The sequence below is a fragment of the Bufo gargarizans genome, chromosome 8 (assembly GCF_014858855.1).
Source record: "Bufo gargarizans isolate SCDJY-AF-19 chromosome 8, ASM1485885v1, whole genome shotgun sequence".
Classification (NCBI taxonomy): domain Eukaryota; kingdom Metazoa; phylum Chordata; class Amphibia; order Anura; family Bufonidae; genus Bufo; species Bufo gargarizans.
In genome coordinates, this window is record NC_058087.1 from 10,123,302 (window position 1) to 10,146,782 (window position 23,481).

The following is a 23,481-nucleotide window of genomic DNA, read 5'->3' on the forward strand; positions in this document are numbered from 1 at the left end:
ATGTTCGGGTTCGGGTTCCGAACCCGACCCGAACTTCGTCCCGAACCCGAACCCCATTGAAGTCAATGGGGACCCGAACTTTTCGGCACTAAAAAGACTGTAAAACACCCCAGGAAAGAGCTAGAGGGCTGCAAAAGGCAGCAACATGTAGGTAAATCCCCTGCAAACAAATGTGGATAGGGAAATGAATTAAAATAAAATAAATAAAAATTAACCAATATCAATTGGAGAGAGGTCCCATAGCAGAGAATCTGGCTTCACGTCACCCACCACTGTAACAATCCATTGTCATATATTTAGGCCCAGGCACCCAGGCAGAGGAGAGAGGTCCCGTTACAGAGAATCTGGCTTCATGTCAGCAGAGAATTAGTCTGCATGTCATAGCAGAGAATCAGGCTTCACGTCACCCAACATTGGAACAGTCCATTGGCATATATTTAGGCCCCGGCACCCAGACAGAGGAGAGGTTCATTCAACTTTGGGTTGCCTCGCAATATAATGGTAAAATGAAAATAAAAATAGGATTGAATGAGGAAGTGCCCTGGAGTACAATAATATATGGTTAAGGGGAGGTAGTTAATGTCTAATCTGCACAAGGGATGGACAGGTCCTGTGGGATCCATGCCTGGTTCATTTTTATGAACGTCAGCTTGTCCACATTGGATGTAGACAGGCGGCTGCGTTTGTATGTAATGACGCCCCCTGCCGTGCTGAGTACACGTTCAGACAAAACGCTGGCCGCCGGGCAGGCCAGCACCTCCAAGGCATAAAAGGCTAGCTCTGGCCACGTGGACAATTTAGAGACCCAGAAGTTGAATGTGGCCGAACAATCAGTCAGTACGTGGAGGGGTGTGCACACGTACTGTTCCACCATGTTAGTGAAATGTTGCCTCCTGCTAACACGTTGCGTATCAGGTGGTGGTGCAGTTAGCTGTGGCATGTTGACAAAACTTTTCCACATCTCTGCCATGCTAACCCTGCCCTCAGAGGAGCTGGCCGTGACACAGCTGCCTTGGCGACCTCTTGCTCCTCCTCTGCCTTGGCCTTCCACTTGTTCCCCTGTGACATTTGGGAAGGCTCTCAGTAGCGCGTCTACCAACGTGCGCTTGTACTCGCGCATCTTCCTATCACGCTCCAGTGCAGGAAGTAAGGTGGGCACATTGTCTTTGTAGCGTGGATCCAGCAGGGTGGCAACCCAGTAGTCCGCACAGGTTAAAATGTGGGCAACTCTGCTGTCGTTGCGCAGGCACTGCAGCATGTAGTCGCTCATGTGTGCCAGGCTGCCCAGGGGTAAGGACAAGCTGTCCTCTGTGGGAGGCGTATCGTCATTGTCCTGCGTTTCCCCCCAGCCACGCACCAGTGATGGGCCCGGGCTGCGTTGGGTGCCACCCAGCTGTGACCATGCTTCATCCTCATCTGCCTCCACCTCCTCCTCATCCTCGTCCTCCTCGTCCTCCAGTAGTGGGCCCTGGCTGGCCACATTTGTACCTGGCCTCTGCTGTTGCAAAAAACCTCCCTCTGAGTCACTTCGAAGAGACTGGCCTGAAAGTGCTAAAAATGACCCCTCTTCTTCCTCCTCCTCCTCCTCCTGGGCCACCTCCTCTTCCATCATCGCCCTAAGTGTTTTCTCAAGGAGACATAGAAGTGGTATTGTAACGCTGATAATGGTATCATCGCCACTGGCCCTGTTGGTGGAGTACTCGAAACAGCGCAACAGGGCACACAGGTCTCGCATGGAGGCCCAGTCATTGGTGGTGAAGTGGTGCTGTTCCACAGTGCGACTGACCCGTGCGTGCTGCAGCTGAAACTCCACTATGGTCTGCTGCTGCTCGCACAGTCTGACAAACAAAAATGACCCAGGGTATCCCCAAGGCGGGTAAGAGACAGTGCCCACCCTGAATAGCCGCAGGGGATACACCTAAAGTGTAACTCGGTAAAAGCTCCCGATTGGAATAGCAGAAACAAATGAAAAGAGAGCTCATATTACCAAAAATATATAAATTTTATTACAATAAGTTAAAAATAACAGAAAAAAGAGAAAAGTAAATTAGTACATGAGATGCCGTAAATCAAGGTGATGGGAGCGGAGAAAAAACAGCACCACCCTGGGAGGAAGGAGCACACGGTTATAACAAATAGAAAGATGTAATATACGTGATATCTAACATGGGAGTAAGCGATCTTGGGTACAGTGCCCAGCCCATGCAAAAAGTGAATGGAGAAATGGAACCATACAGTATCAGGTAAAGCACGGTCAGCTCATGCACCCCCACTGGAAGTAGATACAAACGTATAAGGATGGAGATGTGTATCATGAAGGGCAAAGTGCCGGTGGACAACAATTGACCACACAATCAGCGGGGGGCAATGGGAGACCAGAGCTTACCTGAATAAACCGTGTGCAGAGAAACCCAGGGTGGCGCTACCCCAACGCGCGTTTCGGCGTGCCTTCGTCAACCCCCTGACGAAGGCACGCCGAAACGCGCGTTGGGGTAGCGCCACCCTGGGTTTCTCTGCACACGGTTTATTCAGGTAAGCTCTGGTCTCCCATTGCCCCCCGCTGATTGTGTGGTCAATTGTTGTCCACCGGCACTTTGCCCTTCATGATACACATCTCCATCCTTATACGTTTGTATCTACTTCCAGTGGGGGTGCATGAGCTGACCGTGCTTTACCTGATACTGTATGGTTCCATTTCTCCATTCACTTTTTGCATGGGCTGGGCACTGTACCCAAGATCGCTTACTCCCATGTTAGATATCACGTATATTACATCTTTCTATTAGTTATAACCGTGTGCTCCTTCCTCCCAGGGTGGTGCTGTTTTTTCTCCGCTCCCATCACCTTGCTTTACGGCATCTCATGTACTAATTTACTTTTCTCTTTTTTCTGTTATTTTTAACTTATTGTAATAAAATTTATATATTTTTGGTAATATGAGCTCTCTTTTCATTTGTTTCTGCTCGCACAGTCTGTCCAGCATGTGCAAGGTGGAGTTCCACCTGGTGGGCACGTCGCATATGAGGCGTTGAGCGGGAAGGCCGAAGTTACGCTGTAGCGCAGACAGGCGAGCAGCGACAGGATGTGAACGCCGGAAGCGCGAACAGATGGCCCGCACTTTATGCAGCAGCTCTGACATGTCGGGGTAGTTGTGAATGAACTTCTGCACCACCAAATTCAGCACATGCGCCAAGCAAGGGATGTGCGTCAAACCGGCTAGTCCCAGAGCTGCAACGAGATTTCGCCCATTATCGCACACCACCAGGCCGGGCTTGAGGCTCACCGGCAGCAACCACTCGTCGGTCTGTTGTTCTATACCCCGCCACAACTCCTGTGCGGTGTGGGGCCTGTCCCGCAAACATATGAGTTTCAGAATGGCCTGCTGACGTTTACCCCGGGCTGTGCTGAAGTTGGTGGTGAAGGTGTGTGGCTGACTGGATGAGCAGGTGGAAGAAGAGGAGGAGGAAGCTGAGGAGGTGGCAACAGGAGGCAAAGAATCTTGCCCTGCGATCCTTGGCGGCGGAAGGACGTGCGCCAAACAGCTCTCCGTCTGGGGCCCAGCTGCCACTACATTTACCCAGTGTGCAGTTAGGGAAATATAGCATCCCTGGCCGTGCTTACTGGTCCACATATCTGTGGTTAGGTGGACCTTGCCACAGATGGCGTTGCGCAGTGCACACTTGATTTTATCGGATACTTGGTTGTGCAGGGAAGGCATGGCTCTCTTGGAGAAGTAGTGGCGGCTGGGAACAACATACTGTGGGACAGCAAGCGACATGAGCTGTTTGAAGCTGTCTGTGTCCACCAGCCTAAATGACAGCATTTCATAGGCCAGTAGTTTAGAAATGCTGGCATTCAGGGCCAGGGATCGAGGGTGGCTAGGTGGGAATTTATGCTTTCTCTCAAATGTTTGTGAGATGGAGAGATGAACGCTGCCGTGTGACATGGTTGAGATGCTTGGTGACGGAGGTGGTGGTGTTGGTGGTACATCCCCTGTTTGCTGGGCGGCAGGTGCCAACGTTCCTCCAGAGGCGGAGGAAGAGGCCGAGGCGGCAGCAGCAGAAGAGGCCGAGGCGGCAGCAGCAGAAGAGGTAGCAGGGGGAGCCTGAGTGACTTCCTTGTTTTTAAGGTGTTTACTCCACTGCAGTTCATGCTTTGCATGCAGGTGCCTGGTCATGCAGGTTGTGCTAAGGTTCAGAACGTTAATGCCTCGCTTCAGGCTCTGATGGCACAGCGTGCAAACCACTCGGGTCTTGTCGTCAACACATTGTTTGAAGAAGTGCCATGCCAGGGAACTCCTTGAAGCTGCCTTTGGGGTGCTCGGTCCCAGATGGCGGCGGTCAGTAGCAGGCGGAGACTCCTGGCGGCGGGTGTTCTGCTTTTGCCCACTGCTCCCTCTTTTGTTACGCTGTTGGCTCGGTCTCACCACTGCCTCTTCCTCTGAACTGTGAAAGTCAGTGGCACGACCTTCATTCCATGTGGGGTCTAGGACCTCATCGTCCCCTGCATCGTCTTCCACCCAGTCTTGATCCCTAACCTCCTGTTCAGTCTGCACACTGCAGAAAGACGCAGCAGTTGGCACCTGTGTTTCGTCATCATCAGAGACATGCTGAGGTGGTATTCCGATGTCCTCATCATCAGGAAACATAAGTGGTTGTGCGTCAGTGCATTCTATGTCTTCCACCGCTGGGGAAGGGCTAGGTGGATGCCCTTGGGAAACCCTGCCAGCGGAGTCTTCAAACAGCATAAGAGACTGCTGCATAACTTGAGGCTCAGACAGTTTCCCTGGTATGCATGGGGGTGATGTGACAGACTGATGGGCTTGGTTTTCAGTCGCCATCTGTGCGCTTTCAGCAGAAGACTGGGTGGGAGATAATGTGAACGTGCTGGATCCACTGTCGGCCACCCAATTGACTAATGCCTGTACCTGCTCAGGCCTTACCATCCTTAGAACGGCATTGGGCCCCACCAAATATCGCTGTAAATTATGGCGGCTACTGGGACCTGAGGTAGTTGGTACACTAGGACGTGTGGCTGTGGCAGAACGGCCACGTCCTCTCCCAGCACCACCACGACCATGTCCGCGTCCGCGTCCTTTACTAGATGTTTTCCTCATTGTTATCGTTCACCACAACAACAAAAATATTATTTGGCCCAATGTATTGAATTCAAATTCAGGCCTTTTTTTAAAGACACCTAACACTATCTGGCTATCTAATTAGGTACCGTATTACACTAATACAGGCACAGCAGTAACCACAGATTTAGCTGACTATAAATTTGAGGCCTATTATTTAGGCGCTGGGTGACAGGTATACGTTTACAGACAGAATTAGACTGGGATATGCACAGTAGCGTGTGTGTGAAGTTATTGAGAATGACCCTATCTGCACCTTGAATCTAATATACCCTTTTAGGGATAAATTTAAAGTAGGCCTGATACAGCAGAAACGACTAATTTAGTGAATTGCTAAATTGGGAATTGTATTTCAACCCAGAAAAAAAACTGTGCTTTGACGGACACTAAATAACTTGACCAGCTACAGCAATAACCACAGATTTAGCTGACTATAAATTTGAGGCCTATTATTTAGGCGCTGGGTGACAGGTATACGTTTACAGACAGAATTAGACTGGGATATGCACAGTAGCGTGTGTGTGAAGTTATTGAGAATGACCCTATGTGCACCTTGAATCTTATATACCCTTTTAGGGATAGATTTAAAGGAGGTCTGATACAGCAGAAACCACTAAATTAGGAAATTACAAAATTGGGAATTGTATTTCAACCCAGAACAAAAACTGTGCTTTGACGGACACTAAATAACTTGACCAGCTACAGCAATAATGACAGATTTGGATGAATATAAATTTGAGGCCTATTATTTAGGCGCTGGGTGACAGGTATACGTTTACAGTCAGAATTAGACTGGGATATGGCCAAAAAATAACCACACTATTGATGGTTAAATGCACTTGGTGTGACCGCTTGCCCCTGATGTAGGATATAGCCAAAAAACAACCACACTATTGAGGGTTAAATGCACTTGGTGACAGCTTGCCCCTGATGTAGTTTATGGCTAAAAAATAACCACACTATTGATGGTTAAATGCACTTGGTGTGACAGCTTGACCCTGATGTAGGATATAGCCAAAAAACAACAACACTATTGAGGGTTAAATGCACTTGGTGACAGCTTGCCCCTGATGTAGTATATGGCCAAAAAATAACCACACTATTGATGGTTAAATGCACTTGGTGTGACAGCTTGCCCCTGATGTAGGATATAGCCAAAAAACAACCACACTATTGAGGGTTAAATGCACTTGGTGACAGCTTGCCCCTGATGTAGTTTATGCCTAAAAAATAACCACACTATTGATGGTTAAATGCACTTGGTGTGACAGCTTGACCCTGATGTAGGATATAGCCAAAAAACAACCACACTATTGAGGGTTAAATGCACTTGGTGACAGCTTGCCCCTGATGTAGTATATGGCCAAAAAATAACCACACTATTGATGGTTAAATGCACTTGGTGTGACAGCTTGCCCCTGATGTAGGATATAGCCAAAAAACAACCACACTATTGAGGGTTAAATGCACTTGGTGACAGCTTGCCCCTGATGTAGTTTATGCCTAAAAAATAACCACACTATTGATGGTTAAATGCACTTGGTGTGACAGCTTGACCCTGATGTAGGATATAGCCAAAAAACAACAACACTATTGAGGGTTAAATGCACTTGGTGACAGCTTGCCCCTGATGTAGTATATGGCCAAAAAATACCCACACTATTGATGGTTAAATGCACTTGGTGTGACAGCTTGACCCTGATGTAGGATATAGCCAAAAAACAACCACACTATTGAGGGTTAAATGCACTTGGTGGCAGCTTGTGCTGGCACACCACAAGACACAAAATGGCCGCCGATCACCCCAGAAAAAAGTGACTGAAAAACGCTCTGGGCAGCCTAAAAACAGTGAGCAATTCAATAGCAGCAGTTCAATCATCCACAGCTGCAGATCGATCTCTGAATGAAGTCTTTTGGAGGAGTTAATCACTGCCTAATCTCGCCCTAACGTCGCAGCTGCAACCTCTCCCTATACTGATCAGAGCAGAGTGACAGGCGGCGCTACGTGACTCCAGCTTAAATAGAGGCTGGGTCACATGGTGCTCTGGCCAATCACAGCCATGCCAATAGTAGGCATGGCTGTGACGGCCTCTTGGGGCAAGTAGTATGACGCTTGTTGATTGGCTGCTTTGCAGCCTTTCAAAAAGCGCCAAGAAAGCGACGAACACCGAACCCGAACCCGGACTTTTACGAAAATGTCCGGGTTCGGGTCCGTGTCACGGACACCCCAAAATTCGGTACGAACCCGAACTATACAGCTCATCCCTACCCATGACACATCTAGGTGGGACAGGACAGCCAATTAAGACATTTCAACACATGGACACACCGCCACCCTATCAAAAACCTTATCTGGCAGCCATTTTACATTCTGTGTTTTGCCAGTATAGGGAGAGGTTGCTTTGTGGAGAAAAGACAGACTGTTAGCGACACCAAATGCTAGCTAATAGGGCCACAAAAGTCCTTTTAAGTCCTTTTGTATGGGTGTGCTATCAATAGGTGTGATATACTCAGGGGTGTGATATACTTACAAAAGACTTTCTAGCATAGAATGTATATTATAGTGCATTTGTATTGTGCAGCAGTTGTGTGCGGTTCTGCTGCGATACCGCAGCTATATAGAGGGACAAACGCTATTGGAAAAACTAATTGTAATGGGAGTGATATACCTGTTGCCTCAAAAAAAAATGATTGAGAGGTGTAATATACCTTCTTCTACAAAATACTGATTGAGGGCTGCCATATACAAACCGGATTCCCAAAAAGTTGGGCCACTATACAAATCGTGAATAAAAACTGAATACAATGATGTGGAGGTGCCAACTTCTAATATTTTATTCAGAATAGAACATAAATCACGGAACAAAAGTTTAAACTGAGAAAATGTACAATTTTAAGGGAAAAATATGTTGAATCAGAATTTCATGGTGTCAACAAATCCCCAAAAAGTTGGGACAAGGCCATTTTCACCACTGTGTGGCATCTCCCCTTCTTCTTACAACACTCATCAGACGTCTGGGGACCGAGGAGACCAGTTTCTCAAGTTTAGAAATAGGAATGCTCTCCCATTCTTGTCTAATACAGGCCTCTAACTGTTCAATCGTCTTGGGCCTTCTTTGTTGCACCTTCCTCTTTATGATGCGCCAAATGTTCTCTATAGGTGAAAGATCTGGACTGCCGACTGGCCATTTCAGTACCCGGATCCTTCTACGCAGCCATGATGTTGTGATTGATGCAGAATGTGGTCTGGCATTATCTTGTTGAAAAATGCAGGGTCTTCCCTGAAAGAGATGACGTCTGGATGGGAGCATATGTTGTTCTAGAACCTGAATATATTTTTCTGCATTGATGGTGCCTTTCCAGACATGCAAGCTGCCCATGCCACACACACTCATGCAACCCCATACCATCAGAGATGCAGGCTTCTGAACTGAGCGTTGATATCAACTTGGGTTGTCCTTGTCCTCTTTGGTTCGGATGACATGGCGTCCCAGATTTCCAAAAAGAACTTTGAATCGTTACTCGTCTGACCACAGAACAGTCTTCCATTTTGCCACACTCCATTTTAAATGATCCCTGGCCCAGTGAAAATGCCTGAGCTTGTGGATCTTGCTTAGAAATGGCTTCTTCTTTGCACTGTAGAGTTTCAGCTGGCATCGGCAGATGGCACGGTGGATTGTGTTCACTTACAATGGTTTCTGGAAGTATTCCTGAGCCCATTCTGTGATTTCCTTTACAGTAGCATTCCTGTTTGTGGTGCAGTGTCGTTTAAGGGCCCGGAGATCACAGGCATCCAGTATGGTTTTACGGCCTTGACCCTTACGCACAGAGAATGTTCCAGATTCTCTGAATCTTCGGATGATTTTATGCACAGTTGATGATGATAGATGCAAAGTCTTTGCAATTTTTCGCTGGGAACACCTTTCTGATATTGCTCCACTATCTTTCTGCACAACATTGTGAGAATTGGTGATCCTCTACCCATCTTGGCTTCTGAGAGACACTGCCACTCTGAGAAGCTCTTTTTATACCCAATCATGTTGCCACTTGACCTAATTAGTGTTAATTGGTCTTCCAGCTCTTTGTTATGCTCAAATTTACTTTTTCCAGCCTCTTATTGCTACTTGTCCCAACTTTTTTGGGATTTGTTGACACCGTGAAAATTTGAATAAACGTATTTTTCCCGTTAAAATGATACATTTACTCGGATTAAACGTTTGATCTGTCATCTACGTTATATTACAAATAAAATATTGACATTTGCCATCTCCACATCATTGCATTCACTTTTTATTCACAAGTTGTTTAGTGTCCCAACTTTTTTGGAATCCGGTTTGTACCTGTTGCCAAAAATAAACAGGGTGGTGTGATATAACTTGTGGCAAAAAAAAAAAAAACTACGGGGTGTGATATATCTGCTTCCACAAAATACTGATTAAGGGGTTTGATATACCTGCTTCCACCAAATATTGATTGAGGGCTGCGATATACCTGCTTCCATAAAATACAGATTAAGGGGTGCGATATTCCTGTTTCCACCAAATTTTGATTGAGGCCTGCGAGATAACAGCTTCCACAAAATACTGATTAAGCAGTGTGATATACCTGCTTCCACAAAATACTAATGAAGGGCTGCGATATACCTGCTTCCACAAAATACTGATTAAGGGGTTAGATATACCTGTTTCCACCAAATATTGATTGAGGCCTGCAATATACCTGCTTACATAAAATACTAAGTAAGGGGTTTGATATATACCTGTTTCTACCAAATATTTATTGAGGCCTGTGACATACCTGCTTCCACAAAAAATGTATTAAGACTAGGTTTGATATAACTGCTTCCACACAATCCTAATTGAGGGCTAAGATATACCTGCTTCCACAAAATACTAATTAAGGGGTTTGATATACCTGTTTCCACCAAATATTGAATGAGGCCTGCGATATACCTGCTTACATAAAATACTAATTAAGGGGTTTGATATACCTGTATCCACCAAATATTAATTGAGGCCTGTGATATACCTGCTTCCACAAAATACTGATTATGGGGTTGATATGCCTGCTTTCACAAAATACTGATTAAGGAGTTTGATATACCTGCTTCCACCAAATATTGATTAAGGGCTGCGATATACCTGCTTCCACAAAATACAGATTAAGGGGTGCGATATACCTGTTTCCACCAAATATTGATTGAGGCCTGCAATATACCTGCTTCCACAAAATACTGATTAAGGGGTTTGATATACCTACTTCCACAAAATACTAATTAAGGTGTTCGATATACCTGTTTCCACCAAATATTGATTGACGCCTGCAATATACCTGCTTCCACAAAATACTTATTAAGGGGTTTGATATGCCTGCTTCCACAAAATACTAATTGAGGGCTACGATATAGCTGCTTCCACAAAATACTGATTAAGGGGTTCGATATACCTGTTTCCAACAAATATTGATTGAGGCCTACAATATACCTGCTTCCACAAAATACTGATTAAGGGGTTTGATATACCTGCTTTTCACAAAATACTGTTTGAGGGCTGTGATATACCTGCTTCCACAAAATACTAATTAAGGGGTTTGATATACAGTACAGACCAAACGTTTGGACACACCTTCTCATTCAAAGAGTTTTCTTTATTTTCATGACTATGAAAACTGTAGTTTCACACTGAAGGCATCAAAACTATGAATTAACACATGTGGAATCATATACATAACAAAAAATTGTGAAACAACTGAAAATATGTCATATTGTAGGTTCTTCAAAGTAGCCACCTTTTGCTTTGATTACTCTTGGCATTCTTGGCATTCTCTTGATGAGCTTCAAGAGGAAGTCACCTGAAATGGTCTTCCAACAGTCTTGAAGGAGTTCCCAGAGATGCTTAGCACTTGTTGGCCCTTTTGCCTTCACTCTGTGGTCCAGCTCACCCCAAACCATCTCGATTGGGTTCAGGTCTGGTGACTGTGGAGGCTAGGTCATCTGGCGCAGCACCCCATCACTCTCCTTCATGGTCAAATAGCTCTTACACAGCCGGGAGGTGTGTTTGGGGTCATTGTCCTGTTGAAAAATAAATGATGGTCCAACTAAACGCAAACCGGATGGAATAGCATGCCGCTGCAAGATGCTGTGGTAGCCATGCTGGTTCAGTATGCCTTCAATTTTGAATAAATCCCCTAACAGTGTCACCAGCAAAGCACCCCCACACCATCACACCTCCTCCTCCATGCTTCCCGGTGGGAACCAGGCATGTAGAGTCCATCCGTTCACCTTTTCAGCGTCGCACAAAGACACGGTGGTTGGAACCAAAGATCTCAAATTTGGACTCATCAGACCAAGGCACAGATTTCCACTGGTCTAATGTCCATTCCTTGTGTTCTTTAGCCCAAACAAGTCTCTTCTGCTTGTTGCCTGTCCTTAGCAGTGGTTTCCTAGCAGATTTTCAACCATGAAGACCTGATTCACACAGCCTCCTCTTAACAGTTGTTCTAGAGATGTGTCTGCTGCTAAAACTCTGTGTGGCATTGACCTGGTCTCTAATCTGGTTAACCTGCGATTTCTGAGGCTGGTGACTCGGATGAACTTATTCTCCGCAGCAGAGGTGACTCTTGGTCTTCCTTTCCTGGGGCGGTCCGCATGTGAGCCAGTTTCTTTGTAGCGCTTGATGGTTTTTGTGACTGCACTTGGGGACACTTTCAAAGTTTTCCCAATTTTTCGGACTGACTGACCTTCATTTCTTAAAGTAATGATGGCCACTCGTTTTTCTTTACTTAGATGCTTTTTTCTTGCCATAATACAAATTCTAACAGTCTATTCAGTAGGACTATCATCTGTGTATCCACCTGACTTCTCCACAACGCAACTGATGGTCCCAACCCCATTTATAAGGCAAGAAATCCCACTTATTAAACCTGACAGGGCACACCTGTGAAGTGAAAACCATTTCCGGTGACTACCTCTTGAAGCTCATCAAGAGAATGCCAAGAGTGTGCAAAGCAGTAATCAAAGCAAAAGGTGGCTACTTTGAAGAACCTAGAATATGACATATTTTTAGTTGTTTCATACTTTTTTGTTATGTATATAATTCCACATGTGTTAATTCATAGTTTTGATGCCTTCAGTGTGAATCTACAATTTTCATAGTCATGAAAATAAAGAAAACTCTTTGAATGAGAAAGTGTGTCCAAACATTTGGTCTGTACTGCACCTGCTTCCACAAAATACTGATTGAGGGCTGTGATATACCTGCTTCCACAAAATACTTATTAAGGGGTTCGATATACCTGTTTCCACCAAATATTGATTGAGGCCTGCAATATACCTGCTTCCACAAATACTGCTCTTTTCTAGGGACTTAGGCACAGGGTTATTTTGAAAATGACAGACAGAGGAAGAGGCAGGCCATTCCGCAGGGGTGGTAGGGGTCGTGCCGTTGTACCAGGCCGGAGACTAAGTGGGAAGTTGGAGAAGGCACGTGCTGAAACTTCAAAGGGCACACCAACGTTGGTTGAGTGGCTCACTCACCCTTCCGGTTCTGCACCCTCCTCATCCTCTGTATCTGCGCCTTCCTCACTCTCTGCTGTTTGCGCCCCCAAATACTCAACCACCACCACCACCATAGCCCCTCCACTCCAGTCAAAGGAACTATTTTCCCATCCATTCCCAGACCTTACCAATGCGCAGCCAATCTTGACATCGGATGAGGAGGAAGTAGCAACGGCTGCCACCCAGAGGTCTTACGACAGTACCCAGATCAGCCCAAGGATGTAGTTCCTCGCTGTTGCTGCCTACACCGAGAACTCAAATGTCAGTTGTGGTGAAGGTGACAATGATTCCCACAAGAGAGGAAGAGTAGGGGAGTTCGGGGGGAGAGATGGAGCAGCAGAGAGGGAGGAGAAGCAGGCAGAGCTCGCAGGGCACAGTAGGCAAAAAGCATATTGAAAATGTGTCTGGAGCGAGCCATCCACCATGCACGGTCACTTCTGACACTACCAGGATGCCGGGACATGGCTCTGCAGTGTGGGCTTTTTTTAATGTTCATCTGCTGACAATAGTGTTGCCATCTGCAGCCTGTGCTGTCAATGCATAAGTCGCAGTAAGCCCAACACTCACCTAGGGATGACCGCCTTAAGAAGGCACCTGGCCTCACATCACTGAGCCCAGTGGAAGCAACACTGTCAGAACCCACAAAGCCACACTTTTCTGCGCGCCACATACTGCCTCTTCTCCTTCTCCTCTCTCCTCCCAATTGTCCTCCACTCTACCTTCCACCTTGCCGTTGTCGCGTTCATCTGGCAGAAGGCAGGCTTTCGTGTCCCAAATGTTCGAACGTAAAAAGTTGATGATGTTGGTTATCCCTTTTGCCTAACGACTGACCGCTGGCTTGTTGGAACTGCTAGCCCGCCAACTACTGTTAAATAAACTGGTGGAATCGGAGGCCTTTATAAAATTTGTGACCATTGGCACACCGCAATGGAAGGTCCCCAAATAGAATTTTTCCTAGAAGCGCATCACACAGTGTCGGTGCCAAGATACATCTGACCACAGACACGTGGTCTAGCAAACACGTTCACGGAAGGTACATAACTTTTACTGCCCACTGGGTGAACCTTCTGACGGCCGTCAAACATGTAACCCATGGCTCCCGTGTGGATTTGGTATTAAAGGCAAGGATTGCATGCTGGCCTGCCTCTTCTTCTCCTCCCTTTTACTCCATCTTCCGTCTCTTCCTCGGCTGACTCCTCCTTTTCCACTTCTACCGCCACTTCCGCTGCGCCCCCCAAGCTCCCCAGAACTTAATCGACGTGCCAGGTAAGACGTTGCCACTGTGCTGGGGCTTTTGTGCTGGGAAGCCAAGAGCCACACCGGTCCTGCACTCCTTTCAGCTCTGCGGTCACAGGCCGATCAGTGGCTAACCCTGCTCAATTTAACAGTTGGTAAAGTGGTGTGCGACAACGGTGCCGTGCATGGCACACAGCCTGAGCTTAGTCGTGCAGCGATTCGTTGCCAAACACCCCAGGGTGCAGGATGTCTTGCAGCAGGCCAAGAAAATCTCTGGCCATTTTAGAAGATATTACACGGCTATGGCTCGCCTGCTGACTTTCAGCGATGACACCACTTTCCCGTTAGATGTCTGATTTGTGACAGCCTGACGCGCTGGAACTCCACCTTGTATATGCCTGAAAGAAACTTTGCAGCAGGAAAGGTTCTGGGGAGCTTGGTTTTTTTTCACCGCGCCAGTGGCTGCTTATGCGCGACGCATACAGACTTCTCTGGTCATTTGATGAGATCACCAAACTGGTCAGTCGCAGCCAGGGCGCCATCAGTGACATCGTACCTTACACCTTCTTTCTGGAGCATGCATTCCGTCATGTCATTGATCAAGCTCTCGAGGATCAGGAGCTGGAAGATGAGGAAGTCGCAATTCTGAATCAATTCCCAGGGGGGGCTACTCCATTTGAGACAAGTCAGCAGGAGTCTGAAGAGGAGTCAGAGGAGGATGGTGGCTGGGGGGGGGAGGAGGATGAGGAGGTCTAAGAAGAGCAGTCTTTGAGGGGGACTTTAAACTTGTCAGGGATCCCTGGTGTTGTCCGTTGCTAGGGGGAGGAGACCGAGGATAACATTCTCCTGGGCGATGAGTAGGAGCCAGTGCGCTCCACTGCTTCCAATTTAGTGCAAATGGGGGCCTTCATGCTCCAGTATTTGAAGAGGTACCCCCGTATAAAAAGCATAAAGGGCAAGGACTAGTGCTGGGTGGCAACGTACTTAAACCCCCGATACAAACACAAAATGGCGGACATGTTACCAGCATCACAGAGGGCTGTCTGAATGCAGCATTTCCAGGCCTTGCTGCGAGAGATGCTGCATTCTGCTGTTGCGGGTGCTGGCAGAGGAATTTCCACCCACAGCGAAACAGGTGCGGGTACCAATCCTACCGCGAATGCAATAAGAGGGCGGTTTGAAGATGTGTTGATAACTTCGCATATGAGATTATTCTTGCAGCCAACCCATCGACAGCCGCCCTCCGGCTCCAGACTCAGGGAACACATAGACCGACAAGTGTCAGACTACATCGGGTTAACAGCCGATGTGGACGCTCTGAGAAGAGAGGAACCCCTGGACTACTGGGTGTCGAGATAAAGGGAGAAAAAGAGAGGATTAATCCTGTACTCCTGTAAAAGGAGATATGGGATAAACACACAGGGCGCCAGAGGTGCAGACCAAAGTGGAGGAGAAGGTAAAATATGAAGATATTTGGAGTTCAGGAAATACTGAACAGTGAAGTAATAGAACCAAATCAGGGCAGCCTAGGACATGGACTATAAGCAAGGATGTAATATAGTAGTACTGGGGTGAATCAAAAGGAAAAAAATCACCAAGTGGCGCCTGACTGCTAATAGAATATTGTGTATACTTCGATAAAATGCACACCGATAGTAATGTTATGGACTATTGATACAAAATGGATACTTGCTTGTTGAGCTAAGATGGCGGCCAGGCATTCTGCCAACACCTATAAACTAGAATCTTACTTTGTGTTTTTATCATGTGTTTCTTTGTGGTTTCCGTTCAACTCAAGCAAGCAGTTACAAAGAAAGAAGTAACGGTTTCACCCAGGAACAAGGGGGGGGGAGTGAGGAGGAATTTCCTCTGGCCGTCAAGGTTACAGAAAAGTAGAGAGTTCATAGCCAATAGAAAATATATACTTTATCTTTCACCCCCCCTCACTCCCTCCTCTCGTGAAAACTATGTATTGTCTGTTTTCTTAGAAATAAACCAGAGATACTGATTAACTCCATGTAGTGAGTTGTCTGTCTGATCTCTCCGTGCACGTATCTTAATTAATTTGGAGCAGTACATCAAATCGAACTGGCAGTTTGGCCAGAACCAGAACAATTTTGGCGCCCAATCGTGGGGCTCGAGGATTGGACCCTCTGTTCCCGTACCCCCAGAGACCAGACGAGGAGAGGCGCACTAACGGACACCGGGATCGCAACCCGTGATATGAGGTAGGAAAATTGAGTCATCTTGCCTATAAAGTGTCCCCTGGTGTAGCCTCTTGGTGTGCGGAAGCAGTCTGGGACGTCCTCGAGGGCATGAAAGTAAGAACCCCATATGTTTTTTTTAAAGTCTTGATGTACTGTGTTGTGCCTATAAGTTGTGAAGACCCTGTTGACAAGTATCACTGACGGAGACACGGAGTTCTCCTGTGTTCCTGTATCGGAGTTCAGCCCGGTGTCTGACTCAAATCTCCATAAAGGGGACGATCACAGATGGGTGGAGAGCGGTTCGCGGTAGCCCAGAGTGTGCTGACCGGGACTCAAAGGTCTTCGCGTCCAGTGATTACTCTATACAGGAGGTCTTTAGGCGGCTTCAGTAGGTACGAGAGATAATGGGAATTGAGGAAAGTGTCCCGAAGGGTTACTGTTCACCTGAACAGTACGTGGCGGACAGGAGAGGCAAACGTTTCATAAAAGGATTAAGTAAGTTGGAGAAGAGTTAAAGGTGTCTGTAAAGGAGGCATCCTATCTAGTGCCACCTGGCAACTGTTGTTAAACGAGAAGAGGGGGAAGTTAGAAGATGATAAATTGACAGACATGGTCCGTGTGTGGTTGGACTGTAGTAAAGAATTTGAACAGACCGGGGGGGAACTAAATTTTGATGAGAAAAGACAGAGATATTTCTGTAAGCCTGGTGTTGCATTGATACATGAATTGCCACCACCCTATAATGGCGCCGGGAAGAAAGCAGGTGGGTGGACCTGCAAAACATGTGGTCAACAGAATCCCTCCTCCCGTGATACGTGCCTTCCCTGTGGGGTTCCCCACCCACAAAACCACACCTTGGTAACTACTCCCCGGCACGTCCCATCACTTCCCGTGTTAGCTACAGCGCCATCTTGTCCCCAGGCAACGCCCATGAACGGACCTTTAATATCATTTGGTCCGGACCCCCCCCGTCACTCCTATGTCACCCTTGCCCCTTCCTACTACCTTGTACCCCATGGTTAACCCGGACGGTACATTCATGCTACCCCACTCACCTGCCACCCTTACTCCTATAATGGTAGGGGGGCAACCTGATGAAGCAGAACAGGGGGATGCAGACGGTGCTGCAGAATCCACAATGGGCATACAAAATGCACCGGGTAATATGCAGACTCCTTCGCGGGGTACCCCGACAGACTACGGGGATCCGCCAACTTTACCCCTGGCACCACAGTGGACTGTACCCATGACCGTGCGCCCATCACGACGTTCACAAGATCAAATACTGCAGGGTCAGATTACAGAGTTACAAAAGAACTTACAGAAAATTGAGCAGGGAAACCTTGAGACACTGAAAGAAGCCCTAGCACTTAACCGGCCACAGGGACCACCAAAATATGTGTCTTTCACCCCACAACAGTTATTCACCATAGTGAATTTACTGCCTGACCCTGAGACCCATCCCATGCCCTTTTTCAGGAAACTGTCCCAAGTGCATCAAACCTATGGGTGCACATGGTCGGACCTGCAAAGTATAGTGGAAAACAAGACAGGTGAATACTCCACACTGATAATGGATCAAATCCACATCCCTGAACTTAAAGGTGCTAACTTTGACCCCCGGGATCATGAGTCTGGAGAATTCTTTATAGAACAACTACAGAAATGGACAAAAGCTAAAATAGCAGATCATTCCACATTGCAGGACAGCTGCGGGGGATCAGTTGACCCCCACCTTTTTTCTTTTCACAGAAATGTTAGTTTCTGCTGTGTTAGTTTAAGCTCCTCTTTCTGATAAGAAACTGTCTCGCTTCTTGGTCTTTGTGGTTTTCACTCAAATTATGTGACACCCACAGCTGCCGGATGTCTGACAATAAAATTCTGCACTGATTCATATGAGCAAGGGGATTCGCTGCAAACCATTTTGCACCTCATCCCCAATACTCTCTGGGCCAGAGGACCCCAGGATATTGGATACCTCAATGTCCCACCAGTCACTGTGACCCTGTAGGACCCCAAAGTCCTACCATACAAAGAGACTGGACCCAGTAGCCAGAGAAGCCCCTTCCTGTGTCAGAGCTATCCATGCTGCCAGCTCTCTTCTAAACGTCACATCTGACGTTGTGCTGGGTCATCCCCTCACTATTATGGCTCCCCATGACATTTCTGCCATCCTCCAGCAGACTCAACCTAAATACCTCGCTGCACAGCGCCACCTCCGGCTTCCGTGTAGTTTGCTTCTGCCAGATAATGTCACCATTCAGAGGTGCCACATCCTCAATCCTGCTGCACTCCTTCCTCTTCCAAGGGGGCAGTATACTGAAGAATCTGAAGATTTTATTGATCTACAGGCACACTCGAGCTGACACCTCTGAAGCCAGAGGAAAAGCCCTAGCTGATCAAGCAGCAAAGGAAGCAGCAGTGAAAGAGGAAAGAGTCCAGTCAGACCAGATTATGATAACACAGGAAGACCTGGAACAAGAAGAAATCACATGGGACCTCCTGAAACAAATACAGAAACAGGCCACGCCACAAGAAAAATTGGATTGGCTAAAAGAGTCAGCCCAAGAAGAGAAAGAATCTGGACTGTGGACCCAAGGAAGGAGAGCATCTCTGCCCAAAGCTCTCTATCCTCTGATAGCTTCAATAGCTCATGGGCCCACCCACCAATCTAAGACCATCATGAAAGAACTAATAGACAATGGCCCCAGGGATAACCCCTGTCCTGGTGAGGCATACTCAGTTTTGCCTCATCTGTGCGCAGTGCAACCCGGGAAGACCTGAGCCTACACCAACCAAATGTCTCCCCAAAGCCCAGTACCCGTTCCAACGGATTCAAATTGACCACATCCAGATGCCAATGTGCCAAGGGTTTCAATATGTGCTAGTAGTGATAGACTTGTTCTCTGGGTGGCCAGAAGCCTACCCCGTCCGAAACCAGACAGCAACCACTACTGCAAAAAACTGATGCAGGAGCTTGTCTGTAGGTTCGGAGTACCTGAGGTCATTGAGAGTGATCAGGGCCCAGCATTCACTGCTAGATTAACCCAAGAAGTTTGGAAGATGGTAGGGTCACACTTAGCCTATCACACACCCTACAGACCCCAAAGCGGCGACAAAGTCAAACGACTGAACGGGGTACTGAAGTCCAAGATGCTGAAAATGACTGGGGAGACAGGGCTCAGTTGGGTACAATGCCTGCCAATATCACTATTTTCAGTTAGACACACCCCTAGGCCTCCACACCAAATTTTGTTTAGGACACGGCCTAGGATGGGACAGTACTTCCCACAGCAATTGCAAATGCATTATGAATCTGTTGCTAAATATGTGATTGCCCTGAGTAAACAATTGTCTAACATATGTGCACAAGTTTTCTCTTCCATTCCAGATCCTGACTCCCTAGAGGGAATACACACTCTCAAACCTGGAGAGTGGGTGGTGGTCAAGAAACACATCAGAAACACCCTTGAACCACGATACAAGGGGCCGTACCAGGTGTTGCTGACTACCCCGACCTCTGTGAAACTCGAAGGGAGGCCTACCTGGATCCACGCCTCACATTGTAAAAGAGTAAAGGCTGTCCCGACGACCCTGGAACAATAAGCCATGAGGGTCCACCTACTTATGACTTTGACTGTAGGCATATCAGCAGTGTTCACACCACTGGGTGATGAATGGGACAATTCACTGACACGGCACCATCAAATTCTAGTCCAGGGGTTGAGACACTCAGAGATTGTTGGATCTGTACCCACAGTCCCGTGAGTTCAACCAGTATGCCTTATGTTGCAATACCCCTGGACCTTTCTGAACTGATTGACCTGTCTAATTCTACCATCTTTCTCACTAGCATACACCAAGTTAAATCCAGTACAAACAAGGACAAGGAAGTAGCCTTACCTGTTGCAGGGTGGGCAGATGCCCCATGGCTCATGATAAACAGATCAGGACCCTCGGTAGATTATAGCTCTACTCCTTGGCAAGAGGGACACTGGGCTAATGTCACATGTTTTCCTAGCTGGACACACTGTTATTGTCTCCAAGTACAAACCAAAGGTATGACATTTAGTCCACACATACACTCAGGTTGCAATGATTCAAAAACAGACAGCCACGTGCAGTGTATTGGTGTAGATGCTGAGAACGGAAAGGATCTGCCCTGTAACAACCGTACTGTACAGGATCTCCTGACAGGTATATTAGCTAACGACACCGAAAGTCAGTCAAAAGGTATTGGGGGTTGGCTCATGGGAATTGTCCAGGTAATATTGCAGGTAGCCCTAATAATATTGGTGATATATGTAGTGATTAAGCTCGTTCTTATTTGTGTGACCCGCTTTTCAAAAAGAATGAAGAAAACTGATGAACGACCTATTATGCTCCTCTACGATGAGGAAGGACAGAAGGAAACATCGTTCAACACAGCTCCCCCTCCTCACAATGATGCCTGGCTGAGACAGGGTGAGATGAATCCCAGGGTATTACCACAAGTCCGAGCAACCGGGAGCCTACCTATAAGGGGTAGGTTGTCGCCACTGCGGGTGAAGAGGATACGAATGGTATGCCCAGGGGATTCGCTAGGCGAAGGGAAAGTCTACAATCAAGTCTCCAAGGGGGGACTGTTATGGACTATTGATACAAAATGGATACTTGCTTGTTGAGCTAAGATGGCGGCCAGGCATTCTGCCAACACCTATAAACTAGAATCTTACTTTGTGTTTTTATCATGTGTTTCTTTGTGGTTTCCGTTCAACTCAAGCAAGCAGTTACAAAGAAAGAAGTAACGGTTTCACCCAGGAACAAGGGGGGGGAGTGAGGAGGAATTTCCTCTGGCCGTCAAGGTTACAGAAAAGTAGAGAGTTCATAGCCAATAGAAAATATATACTTTATCTTTCACCCCCCCTCACTCCCTCCTCTCGTGAAAACTATGTATTGTCTGTTTTCTTAGAAATAAACCAGAGATACTGATTAACTCCATGTAGTGAGTTGTCTGTCTGATCTCTCCGTGCACGTATATTAATTAATTTGGAGCAGTACATCAAATCAAACTGGCAGTTTGGCCAGAACCAGAACAGTAGGAGTTATAGATGAATATATATATATATAAAAATAGATATAAAAATAAATATAAATAGGAGCCCCTTACCAATCAAAAGGAGGGGGGCGCTACAGTGCTCAGTGATCATATGATAAAACCATAAAACAGCTGGTGTATAACATCAGATGGAACACGTAACTATATCACTAAAATAACAGAGTGATTTGGATTGTCTGTTTCACCTGTGCAAAGTCATCAACCCCTTACTTTATTTGACTTTAATGGTTTAACTTGCACTGACTTATACTCTTCAATGTAGTGAAACTGCATTTTATATGTTCGCTGTGATATATATATATTCTGTTCATTTGCACAGTGTTTGCACAGTACTGTGGAAAAGGCTAATGAATACTGAGAGACTTTTGGAACTTTCTGTCTAATAATGAGAAGCTGGTAATTTTCCATAGCTACCATAAGGTTTAAAGAAAAGCACGTTTTAGAGGGAAAAAACAGACTTGTTTACCGCCAAATGTCTGCTGTTTCTTTTCTTTTAAGGCTCCATTCACACGTCCGCGAAATGGGTCCGTATCCGTTCCGCAATTTCGCGGAACGGGTGCGGACCCATTCATTCTCTTTCCTCAGCATCAAACCCTTCTTCTGCCAGGGAGGAGACTAGACAAGCTAGCCCTGTGCCTCGCACAGCATTATGGGTGACGTTGCGTGTCTGGGCTTCTTACTTTCACTTTGTAACATAGGCAGCAGTCATTTTAGGAAAATATGGTTCATTACCACGAAGCACCAGGAAATTCAAATTTGTTGCAAAGTTTTCCTAAATTTGAGACCAAATTCCTCTTCAAATGCTTTGCTTCGCTCAACACTAGTAAACATGTATAGGTTTGCAGTTGCTAAGATCCCCATTGAATCTATTCTATACACTAAAATTTTCTATCAATCACGGCACCTTCTATTCTAAAAAATGGTAAACTATATAAATACCAATAATAATCAGGAACAGCACACGGAGGAGAAGGATTATAGTCTGAATTTTGAAAATAATTTATAATTGCATTATTTTTCTGTGATAGAATTACTCTAACAGGAACTTAATTAAAATGATGTTGAAACCATTCCCAGAGTGACACTGATGAAGAAAATTCAAAAGCTTGTTAGTACTGATTGGGCTTAATAGAGACTGGAGGATCTTCACTGTAATTGCTCAGATACAGTTCAGGTTAAAGCCAAAATAAAAACTCACCGCAATGTTTCTGTCTGTATCATCACAAAGGACAAAGCTAACAAGATCAGTGCAGGTTCAGACAGGAGGAGTGCACTTCGTGCAGCATTATTTAAGCTATAATTAAGCCGTTGTGCTGTTAAGGAAGAAAAACGACAGAAGTAACAGGAACAGAGGCTTAAATAAAAGGGTCTCAGATGTGAGCACCAGAGATATAGCTTCGGGCTATTATTTTTGCCAGAATTAGCTAACATGACTTTAAAGTGCACAAAAATGAGGTGAGAGGCGGCACAGGCATGTTCGTAACAAGATGAAGAGACATTTTGATATTTTTTATATTAGATTGCATCTTAGGGTTTGATAATGAGTTGATTATATTAAAGAGGTTTGATCTGTGGGGGGCTGATATGTAAGATTCCTGCCAAACAGCTTTTTGAGAAAGCACCGTCGCTCCTGTACGCGCCATGGCCTTCTCGCAGCTTTCCTTAGTCCAGTAACATTGTGTTCATCACTCACGTGTCTTAGTGAATGGGGCTGAGTGCGATACCAAGCACAGCCACTATACAATGTATGGCACTGTGCTTGGTGTGCTGACAGAAGGTTGTGCCGCTCCCAGGAGCACCAGCTGATCGGTGGGGGTCCAGGGGTTCAGAACCCCACCAATCAGATACTGATGACCTATCCAGAGGATAAGCTCTTTAAGTCGCTTGTAAAAGAAAGGAGATAAAGGAGAAGAAAATGTATAACAATAAAGCAAATTATTCTAAATTTGATAAAAGAGCATTTGCGTAATGTAAATATCATAAGAATGCTTGCCTAGTTTTGAGAACTTAACTCAGGGAGATGCAGTGGGTCCAGGAATTTTTGGGTATGTTCACTGACTGTTGATTTATAGACCATGATTACTCTAACAAGACCTCAAACTAATCTAATGCCCCTGACTTAAGACTAGGGACTGCGGAAAGGACATAACAGTGCAAGTCAGCACAGGGACTTACGCAGTACCCTATGCACACTTGCATGTGCATAGACACTGTACAGTATTTGTGCAGATACGCATCATGTGGCAGC